This window comes from Octodon degus, unplaced genomic scaffold (genome assembly GCF_000260255.1).
Source record: "Octodon degus isolate 3935 unplaced genomic scaffold, OctDeg1.0 scaffold00072, whole genome shotgun sequence".
Lineage (NCBI taxonomy): Eukaryota > Metazoa > Chordata > Mammalia > Rodentia > Octodontidae > Octodon > Octodon degus.
The window spans coordinates 1,032,043-1,042,478 of record NW_004524648.1 but is presented as its reverse complement, the minus strand read 5'-3'; the positions used below and the strand labels follow the sequence as shown (position 1 = coordinate 1,042,478).

The 10,436-nt window shown below is 42.5% G+C and overlaps 1 protein-coding gene and 1 pseudogene across 8 annotated transcripts in view; one reads left to right on the top strand and one right to left on the bottom strand.

Annotated features, from left to right (window-relative positions):
- Positions 1-3,210, bottom strand: part of LOC101565513 — a 17,662-nt pseudogene extending 14,452 nt beyond the window's left edge.
- Srr (serine racemase) overlaps positions 1-10,436 on the top strand; it is a 51,484-nt gene that overhangs the window by 14,658 nt on the left and 26,390 nt on the right. Inside the window, exon 1 of one of the 8 annotated variants that reach the window (XM_023719826.1) lies at positions 7,319-7,337. The exons of the other annotated variants lie outside the window; for them this stretch is intronic. The gene's annotated coding sequence lies outside the window, so the exon portion shown is untranslated. Of the gene's footprint in view, positions 1-7,318; positions 7,338-10,436 lie in introns of those variants that run through there. 8 annotated transcript variants of the gene reach the window in all.

Here is a 10,436-nt window from a genome sequence, read left to right as displayed (position 1 = left end):
AGTGCTGGGATTCCAGACATGCGCCACCACTCCCAGCTTTCATTTCCTCTTCTATAACATGCACTTCACCATCAGAAAGTTAAAGCATAAGTCAAAAGAATTGTGCAAAGATCAACAGTCCAAAACAGGGGGAATGATTTCAGTGGCCAAGGCAAAAGCAGCTATTTCCAACAGATTTTATAGAACCAGAAAGAAATATTAAAAACTAATGTGTGTTCAGCTGACCATGGTGGTTCATGCTGCAAATCCAGCATTCAGGAGACAGAGAGAGGGAAGGCTAGCCTAGGATATAGTGAGACCTGTCTCAAAAAAACGCTTTATGTATATATTGACATAACACACTCTTCAAAACGTATTAGCAAATGCTTTTCTTTTGAAAACCTATTTGCAGAGCAATGCATAATTTGATTATGTACAGCAAAACCATTTAGTGTATATCAGGAAATGGGGAGGTAGCTGAATGACAGAGTGTTTGCTTAACATGTGCAAGGCCCTGATTTCCATTCCCAGCACCTCTATAAATAAATAAAATTTAACTAGACCAGAAGACTTTACCCTTTAAATATAGTGGTATGAGGAAACTGCCTCTCCAAGGCTGCCTGCCTGCTCCTCTTGCTCATTACTAGTCTTACACAGTCCATTGGACTTCTAATCCCTCAAATATTTATCTTAAATTTTTGTATAAATATATTTTAAAAGGTTTGAAAACATTTAAAATAGTTAGTGTGGTAGATTGACAACTGACACCCAGCTGAACTGAACTAGTGTGGTGCTGGGTGTGGGAGGCCCACCTGAGGATTTTTGCCAGCAGCATAAGAGGTAGACCTGCAGAAGAAAAAAGAAAAAAAGAAAAAAAAAAAAAAGAACTTTAGAAGAAGAGAAGGCTATTAGGGAAACTGGTAGAAGCTGTTTGGAAGCTGCTATGGAGTTGCTGGTTCTCTTGGTGTATTCTGCTGGAGAACTTTGTTATCCTGGCTTTCCTGATGAACTTGGCTGTTCTTGTCAGAGGAGGAGCTTGGGACCTCACTATCACTCAGAATGGCTATGGTTCACTTTGGGGGAACTCGGGTCCTCACCTTGAGCATGGCTTCCTGGCTCCAGATGGGAAGATAGGTGCAATGCTCAGTTTACTGGAGAAGCTTGTCGCATTGGCTTCTTGATGGGAAGGCAGCTTTCCTCAACATCAGAGGAGCTCAGGACCTCACTGTTGCTGAGGATGGCCATTATACTTTTTGTGAGGGAGCTCTGGTTCTTACCTTGAGTGTTGCTTCTGGATCCAGTTCAGATCCCTCAGCCTGCTAGCACAGATCCTTCATCCCAATGGCATAGACTTTATAGCTTCCACCACAGTCCTTTGGGCCTTTCTAGTGCAGATCTATGAAACCTGCATAAGACATTGTCATGAGCTCTAGGCTCCCAGATGGACTTGTGGTAGGCATTGTTATGACCTGTCGGTCTTCAGTTAGGCTCGTGTGGGACATTATTGTAGAATCCAGGCCCTCGTCTGGATTCTTTGGACTTTAGTATGTGAACAGATTTCTTGCTCTCTCTTTTTGTATATGATTTTTCTAATGACTATTATAAACAATTTTACAAATATGTATCCTGTATTATATTGTTCCCCTTACAAAACTCCAAACTATAAGAGCTTTGTAGGGCTGGTGAGATGGCTCAGTGGTCTAAAGCACCCACTTAGAACAAGCTAAGCTTAAGCAAAGCCCAGGGACCACGGTTCAATCCCCCAGCACCACATACCAGCCAGCCACGCCCCCTGGTGGGCTGAGCTGGCCACACACACACACTAAATAAATAAATAAATAATTTTTAAAAAAAAGAGCTTTGTAGAAAGGATTTAATAGTAGAGAGTCAGGCTTTATGTACAAATATAATATTTTAAATTCCTAAAATAGGTATTTGCATAGCTTGTGACTGAATAATACAGTAAATTTGTTTTATAATCTAAACAGCAAGCCAGATGTGGTGGTGTATGTATATAATCCCAGCACTGTTGGAGACTGAGGCAGAAGAATTGCAAATTTGAGTCCCACTCAGAACAATTTAGTGACTAGAAAGAGACTGTGTCAAAAAGGGGAGGAGGAGCCTGAGGAAATTGCTCAGCGTGAAGGCCCTGTGTTCAATCTTCAGTACCAAACCAATAAACAAGACTCTATGATACATCTCTAATCAGTACTCAGCTGATTTGTTTGTAAATGTAAGTACTTTTAAAAAATAAGGGACAGGGGCCGGGGAGATGGCTCAGTAGGATAAGCGCTTGACTGGCAAATGCAAGGATCTGAGTTCAATCCTCAGTTCCACAAAAAAAAAAAAAAAATAAGGGACAAGCCAGATGTGGTGCATGCTGACACTGGGAAACTTGAGGCCAGAGGATCACATGTTTGAGACTAGCCTGGACCTCATAGCAGTTTGGTAAGAGTCTGTCTCATAATGAAGAAAAAAAAAATTTCAAAGTACTGAGGCTATCCCTAGTACCAAAAATAAGAGGAGAAGAAGAGGCTGTGGGTGTAGTTTAGTGATGGAGTGCTTGCCTAACATGCATAGAGCCTTGGGTTTGGTCTCCAGTACTGACCCACCCCACCAAAGAAGAGAGAAAACAGGTTAAGAATCCAATGAAGGGAGGAAAAGACAATAAAAGCAAAACAGAAGGAAAAATAAAGATAAAATGTAATGAAAGAAGTACTTGATAAATTGAAGAGCTCATTCTTCAGAAATAAAAGACAGTTGGGGCCGGAGAGATAGCTCAGTAGAATAAGCTCTTGCTTGGCAAGTGCAAGAGCCTGAGTTCAATCCCTGGTTTCGCAAAACAAAAGAAAAGAAAAAAGTGAAAGAAATAAAAGACAATAAAGTACACATATTTGTGGTGAAAAATAAGGAGGGGGACATACTTTTTAGGTGCCTCATAAGCAATTCAAATGTAGTTCATCAAATCTCTGATTTTCTTCCCAAATATTTGTTTCTTCACTAGTCTCTCTCTTTTTTTTTTTTAAAACCAGCTCAGCCCACCCTGAGGGTGGGGCTGGTGGGGCATGTGGTGCCAGCTGTCTCCTGCACCTGCCTAAGCTTGCCGAAGCAGGTGCTTTAGACTACTGAGCTATCTCCTTGGCCCCTTCACCTGTCTTAAAGCTCAATAAATTATACCTTCATCTGTGTGAAAACCCAGAAGTTACCTATGACATTGCCAATCTCCCTCATCCCCACATTCCATCAACTGTCAGTATATAACTGTCTTCATCATGAACATATATGAAGTTATCTCAGCATTCCCATCATTTATTTTCTCTTGAAAACTGCCCTTCACTTCCATTCAGAAATACTTCTGTTTTTTCTTCTTTATTCCTCTGTCGTACCCTCTTTTGCTGCTTATTTCCCCTCAGGTGCAGAGAATTGAGTCAGCCATCTTGTTTCAGTCACAGTCACTAATAAGGCCTTTCTCATTTATTTTTTTTGCTCTGCGTTTTAATTTACCACTCCCATTCTATCTCTTCCCTTAGGTAGTGCCTCTACTGTGTTTGTTACATGTTTGTAAATGTATATGTATCTTTGAATAATATATAATATTCTGTGTATGTGTTTTGACTGTACACAATAGATACTGTTACAGATCTCATTCTATTTCCTTATCGTATTTCTGTAAATACTTCTGACTATTGCATAGTATTACTTTAAATGATTTCAAACCATTGGCCACTGGTCCTGGACCAGAATTTTTTGAACTGGAGAGAAAGAAAATCCATCTCCAGTGTGGAAGCCATAAAATGTAAAACAGGAGCTGTCAGCAGCCACTTGTCCTGCCATATGGAACCAGCTGGTCTGCAATGAAAAAGGAGCCAACGAGCGAAATGCAGCAGAGGTGAGAAACAGCTTGGAAGCTATCAAGTGCCTGGCTCCAATTATTCCTGAAGCTCCGTATTCCTGCCCACTCATGGTTTGTTCAACTTTTCCTTGGACTCTGAGCTAGTAAATGTAAACATTATGCGAGTTCAAATTGGAATTTCTATCACTTGCAACCAAGGAGCCTTGGTAATTACAACCACTGCAAAATAGATTGTCAAAAAAAAAAAAGATTGATTGATTGATTGCTTGGTTGGTTTGGGGAGAGAGTTTTGCTATTTTGTTCAGGCTGGCCTCGAATTCAGCGTTCCTGCCTCAGCTTCTTGAGTGCTTAGATTACAAGTCAGTGTTTGTCCACCACCATACCCAGCTACAAAACTGCTTTGTTATTGGGGGTATAGTTTGTCTCTGTGTGTGTGTGTGTGTGTTTAATTGAAGTAAAATACACATAAGATTTATCATTTTAACCTTTTAAATTTTTGTTTTTAATTTTGAAACAGGGTCTTGGTAAATTGCCTGGTTTGGGCTTGAATTTGGGATCCTCCTGCCTCAGCATCCCAGAATGCTGGGATTATAGGCATGCACCATTATACCTGTCTTCATTATAACCATATTTTTACATATATATGTGTGATTTTGTTGGGGTTTTTCTGTTTTTGGAGACAGGGTTTTGCTATGAAGCTCAAGCTAGCCTTAGACTATGTACCCCAGGCTGACCTTGAACACATGGTGATCCTCCTGCCTCAGCCTCTCAAATCCTGGATTACAGGTGTGTGCTACCACACCCAGCTCATCATAACTGGTTTTTTTTTTGTTTGTTTGTTTGTTTGTTTTTTGGTACAGGAGATCAAATTCAGAACCTTGAGCTTGCCAGGCAGGTGTTTATGCCTCTGAACCATATCCCTGGCCCAGCCATTTTTAAGTATGCATGTCTTTTTGTTGTTGCTGTTGTTGTTGTTTTGGTGGAACCGGAGATTGAACTCAGGCTCTTGCACTTGCCAGGGAAGCGCTTATTCCACTGAGCCATCTCCCAAGTCCCAAAGTGTGCATGTTTTTAGTTAACTACATTCCCATTGTAGTGGAACCAATCTCCAGGACACTGTACCCACTAGACAATGACAACCCTAGTCCCTGGGAGCCACCCTTGTTTCTATTGTTATAGCAAGCTCAATGAGAAAATGCACTCACAGGAGACTGAATATATAGGAATAGAAAAGCTTTATTGGGCCAGCCAAATAGCTCAGTGGATTAAATCACCTGCAAGCAGGCGCAGGGGCCAGGGGCCAGGGTTGGATCCCCAGGCCTGCTGGTGCTGGCCCTTCCCCCAGGGCGCGCTGAGACAGCAATTGAGACTGGGTGTGGTGGCGCACACCTGTAATCCCAGCTCTTGGGAGGCTGTAAATGGGAGTATTGAGACCCTGAACACCCTGAAGACCCTTCCCTAACAATACCAAAAAAAAAAAGCTTTATTAAAACCTGCCTTCTGCTGGGTGGACTTTGAACACATCTTAAATAGCCTGTATGTTTCCATGGTAAACACATCATTCTCTCTTTTTTTTTTGGACTTTTACAAGAATCTCACATAAAAAAAAAAGAATCTCACATAATTGTTACAAGGTGTACATTTCCCAAAAATGTGACCACCTGGCAGTGGTCACAGTTGTTTAACCTTTAGCCTGCTTCTGAATTTGTTCTATTTGTTCCTACTTTATGGGTTCATAATTAGCTATAAGGGGAGGGGCTGAGTGAGTTCACCTACAGTTTAAGTGGACTTGCTAATATCTTTTAAAATAGAGTTACAAAAAAAAATGGAGACTCTTGCCCTTTCTTTCTTAGGTCATATATACTCTCTCATATAATGCAGGCCTACTTTCTGTGTCATATTTAGTGGTCTCATTGAGAACCATTATTTAGTTCACACTGCTTTGGATCCTTTTTTTTTTTTTTTTTTTTTGGCGGAACTGGGGATTGAACTCCAACCCTTGCACTTGCCAGGTCAGAGCTTGCTTATTTATTTATTTATTTATTTATTTTGCATGAGCTTATTCTACTGAGCTGTCTCCCTAGCCCCTGGATCCTATTTTTAACCCAACTAATTATACATGTTCTGAAGGTGAGGATCACTATGATAGTTATTATTGGCCCAGTGACCCCAGTAATAATGGAGACTCGTTCTGATTTCCAGTTGAACAGCCTCTAAAACCCCCCCTTTTTTTTTTTTTTTTTTGCAGAACTGGAGATTGAACTCAGGCCCTTGCGCTTGTCAGGGAAATGCTTATTCCACTGAGCCATCTCCCCGGCCCCTAATACCACTCTTGATTGCTATGTTTTCTTCTCATTTTTTGCCTCTCTGTCCAACTTATCAAGTGTTTCTATGATAACTACTGAGCTGTTTGCATAGAAACAATATTTTCTTGGGGCCAGGGAGATAGAATAAGCGGTTGCCTGGCAAGCACAAGGCCCTGAGTTCAATCCCGAGTATTGAAAAAAAAGAGAATCTTTTCTGTTAGGGTGGCACAGAACCTCCTTGTTCTATGAAAAGCAAGTTGAGACCTTTTTTATTCTGTAATTTCCACTGCTGCCAGGGAATTAACTTGGTCATGTAATTGACCACATATTGAACCCCCGCCACACTCTGTTTTATACTATGGGTCAATCTAGTAAACTTTTGATAATGCCATTTCAATGTAGACTACAGTACCAGCACCTAACATGAGGCCCCCTGCTATGCTGATCCCACCCATTCTTGGTAAAAGCGCAAAATCTCATCTTGACCCTGTCTGTTGATTGGGAAATAGGTACGAGGTCTCCAGGCCCCCTTCTTTAGTTCTTATCTAAGGATAAGCATAACCAAAAGGCAGCAGTCATATTGTGTGAATTTTTGTCTGTAGTCGAGACATGTAAATAATCTATTAGTACAGAATAACAAGGATCCCTGAGGTGCTCTGTAAGTGGAGTTTTGTGGCACAGTTTGGCTATGAACAACTTGGTTGTATCCTCTCACATAAAAACCTTGTCCATAAACAGTTTCTACCAGAAAAAGGTCAATGGCTTTTTCTCCTCTGGAGTACACAGTGTTTGACTAGGGGCAATCTCTGTTGAAGGAGCTATCACCTCATTAAAAGGGCAGACTTGGCCTTATACCCATCCAGCAGCTTCTTGCCAAAGTAGAATTACACTCATTAAGTAAATAATGGTATGCTTTCCTCACAAGCGCAAGGGCCCGAGTTCAATCCCCAGCTCCACAAAAAAAAAAAGAAAAAGTAAATAATGGTTTTCAGGGGCTGCGGAGATGGCTCAGAGGAATAAGCACTTCTCTGGCAAGCACAAGGGCCTGAGTTCAATCCCTGGTTCCAAAAAAAAAAAAAAAAAAAGTAAATAATGGTTTTCATTAAGTATCTGGTAAACACCTGATTGAGCACTTACTCTTTTTGCATTATCTTTGACAGCCACTTGGGTGGAGAGGTTGCCAAGACAAGACCTTCACAGTGAGTGAGACTGTCAGATTAGTGTAATTCATGGGGGGGGGGGGATGGCTGGCTTTCTAGGGGTCCATCCATGGAACTGGCCTTTGTATATGCACACAAACTCCCGAAATGAGCCCAGTTGCCCAAACAGGGTTATAAATATCTTTTAGAATTATTTTGATTTGTAAACAGAAACTATCTGCATACTCAGTTTAGCATCCAGTTCTCTTTTCCCTGTACACTTCGACATCCTTGTCATCCTGGACCCACCAATGAGTCTGTCCATCATACAGTCCTTGCCATAGTTCTGTAGTCTCACAACCCCACTGGGGACAATATGCTTTCTTTTTACTTACACATCTTTTTGAGCACATATATAGTCCCCAAGCTACCAAGTTTATATCAATACTCTGTCAATTGCCTTTTTCTGGACTTTACAAGTAGGGAATGGGTGAATCTTAGGGTCAGCCTTGTCCTAAAACCAGTGAGGGTTCCAAAACTTATATATGGGAATTACGAATACAACATCAAGACAGCCAAGGGAGTCATCATGTTGTTTGGGTTATAGCTGATTTTTGTTTTAGTCTTTGAAAACAACACAACAATCTGTTACTGTGGAGATGGAGGGGTCGTGTCCTGCTCCTCAGGAGTCCACTTTTTAACCCTGGTTTGATGAATCCATAGCATGAAACCTGCAAGTTTTAAAGCAGTAGGCATGGTTAATATCACCTCATGTGGCCCCACCCAGTTTGGTTGGAGAGGCTCATCCTTCCAAGTTCTAAGTAACACTGTCTCCTGGTTCAAAGGAATGAACAGAAGAATGGATTGGAATGGGATTTCGCTGTAACAAGACCAGGTGAAGTTCTTTAAAATCTATAATGCCTTTATCTGCTGGCACAAGTGTACAGTTTCCATGTCCTGTAGTCCTTCTAAAACAAGCAAAAGTGAGGGGAGAGAGGCCTCCCAAACATTACTTCAAATGGGAATAAGCCTATCCTGGTAGGGGTGCAGTGTGATCACAGCAGGGCTGTTGGGAGCATAGCTACCCAGTTTGCCTCAGTCTCTTGCCAAAGCTTGGCTAGGATGATCTTTAAAGTTCAGTTCTGCCTCTCTCCTTGGCCAGAACTGTGTGGCTAATAGGCTATGTTTAGTTTCCACTTTAGCCCCAAAGCAGCAGAAAGGCTCTGAACCACTTGACCCACAAAAGCAGGCCTATTATCTGAACCTACTGTCACAGGAGCCCATACCAGGGAATGATTAACTCCACCAAGGTTTTTACCACCTTTCTAGATGTCTCAGTCCTAGTAGGGTGGCCCCCAGCCAGCCTGTACAGGTGCAGATGAGAAATAGCTCTACTTTTTGTTTTCAGTAGTCAATTTAATCTCATGTCCTCAAAGCTCAGCATCCCCTGCCTTCAAACTCCAGGCTGTTGTTATGGATAAGAAACTGGATTGTTATGAGCACAAACCACATATCTGCTAGCCACAGAGACACCCAAAGTCTAGAGATAGAAAAGTGACAGCCAAGCAGCTCTGCCATGGCTGTTTTTCCCAAATGGGTGCAGCTGTGTGGTTCTTGGATCACAAAATGTCCTACGGCCTCAGGGAGGAACCTCACACTCCCCCCACCCATAAAACTTGTCATCCATTTTGTTCTGTAGCCCCTTCTGTTTTGGCCCACTTCAGTTCTGCTTCTGCATACTTAGATAGTTTAAGAAGGGAGCTACTAAGGCTCAGGCTATAGGGAATGATTCCCCAAAGGCAGCTTGTTTAGCATCCAAATCAGCTGCTCTGTTTTCCTGGGACTCTGTCAAAGAGCTCTTCTGTTGGCCTGGACAGTGGATCACCACAACGTTGGTGGGAAGCCAAATGGCCTGCAACTAGTTAAGAATCTCTTAGGAAGTCTTACTTTCTTTTTCTCCCAGCAGGCCTCTCTCTAGGTAGATAGCACCATGCACACACTGTAGGAAAGGCATAGCAAGAGTCAGTGTAAATGTTTACCTGCCAAAGCCCAAGTAAATGCAATCAGCTCAGCTTTCTGAGCCCATGTTGCAGGAGGCAAAGCCTCAGGCCAGACAGTCTACTTGATGGTAACAATATTCTGCCCAAACTTGGAAAACATTTAGGGGACCAGGGAGATGGCTCAGTGGAATAAGCGCTTCCCTGGCAAGCGCAAGGCCTTGAGTTCAATACCCTGTTCCAACAAAAAAAAAAAAAAAAAGATTGTGGAGTTGGAAAACATTTAATCCAAGGAAGAAAAGCAGATTGTGATGCATTAGTAGAATCTAGGAGGTGGGCTGGCCTGACTGCTCAGCAGACTAAAGTGCCTGTTTAGGCAGTGTAGCGGCTTGGGTTCAATCCCTAGTATGCCAAGCCGGCCCCGCCCCTGGGGTGTGCTGAGATGGTGATTGAGACTGCATGGTGTCACATGCCTGTAATCCCAGCACTTGGGAGGCTGAAAACAGGAGGATTGCTACACATCAATCTATGTAATGAGACCCTGCCCTCCGAACCCCATTGATTACCATACTGTTTTTGTCCAAGAACAGAATCAAGTCGGGGCTCAGGAGGGGTTTATCATGCAACTTCAGTCTGGCCAAGTAGAGTGCTTCAGTCACTTTTACACAGTCATACTCTGGCAGTTCCAGCAATGTCAGCAACAGGGAGGCAGGATTGAGAGCCTGTACAGTCTTAATAGTAAGCCGAGGATCCCTGAGTGTTCCCTGGTACTGGGCCAGCCTAGTCCCTGAGAGCCACTTACCACCAGGTCTTCTTGGTAGTTTCTACTGCATGGGGAACAAACACATCCAGGTTTTGCGTCAAGGTCACCTTATCAGCCTTTTTTAGTAGTATGGTAGTGGCATGGAGACAAGAAAGCCACCCAGCCTCCACGTAGTCTAGTCTCTTGGGTAAGTGTGCTACTGTGGTCCCAAATGCTGAGTTGTTCCCACCTCATGGATGAATAACTGAAATGATTTAGTGATGTCAGGCAACACCAAAGCAGGAGCACTTAGAGTCTTAAAGGCTGTCTAGCATTCAGAGTTCCACTCCAATGGAGAATCATCTTGTCCTTTCAAGACTTCATACAAGTGTTTGGCAATGGCTGCAAATTTAGGAACCC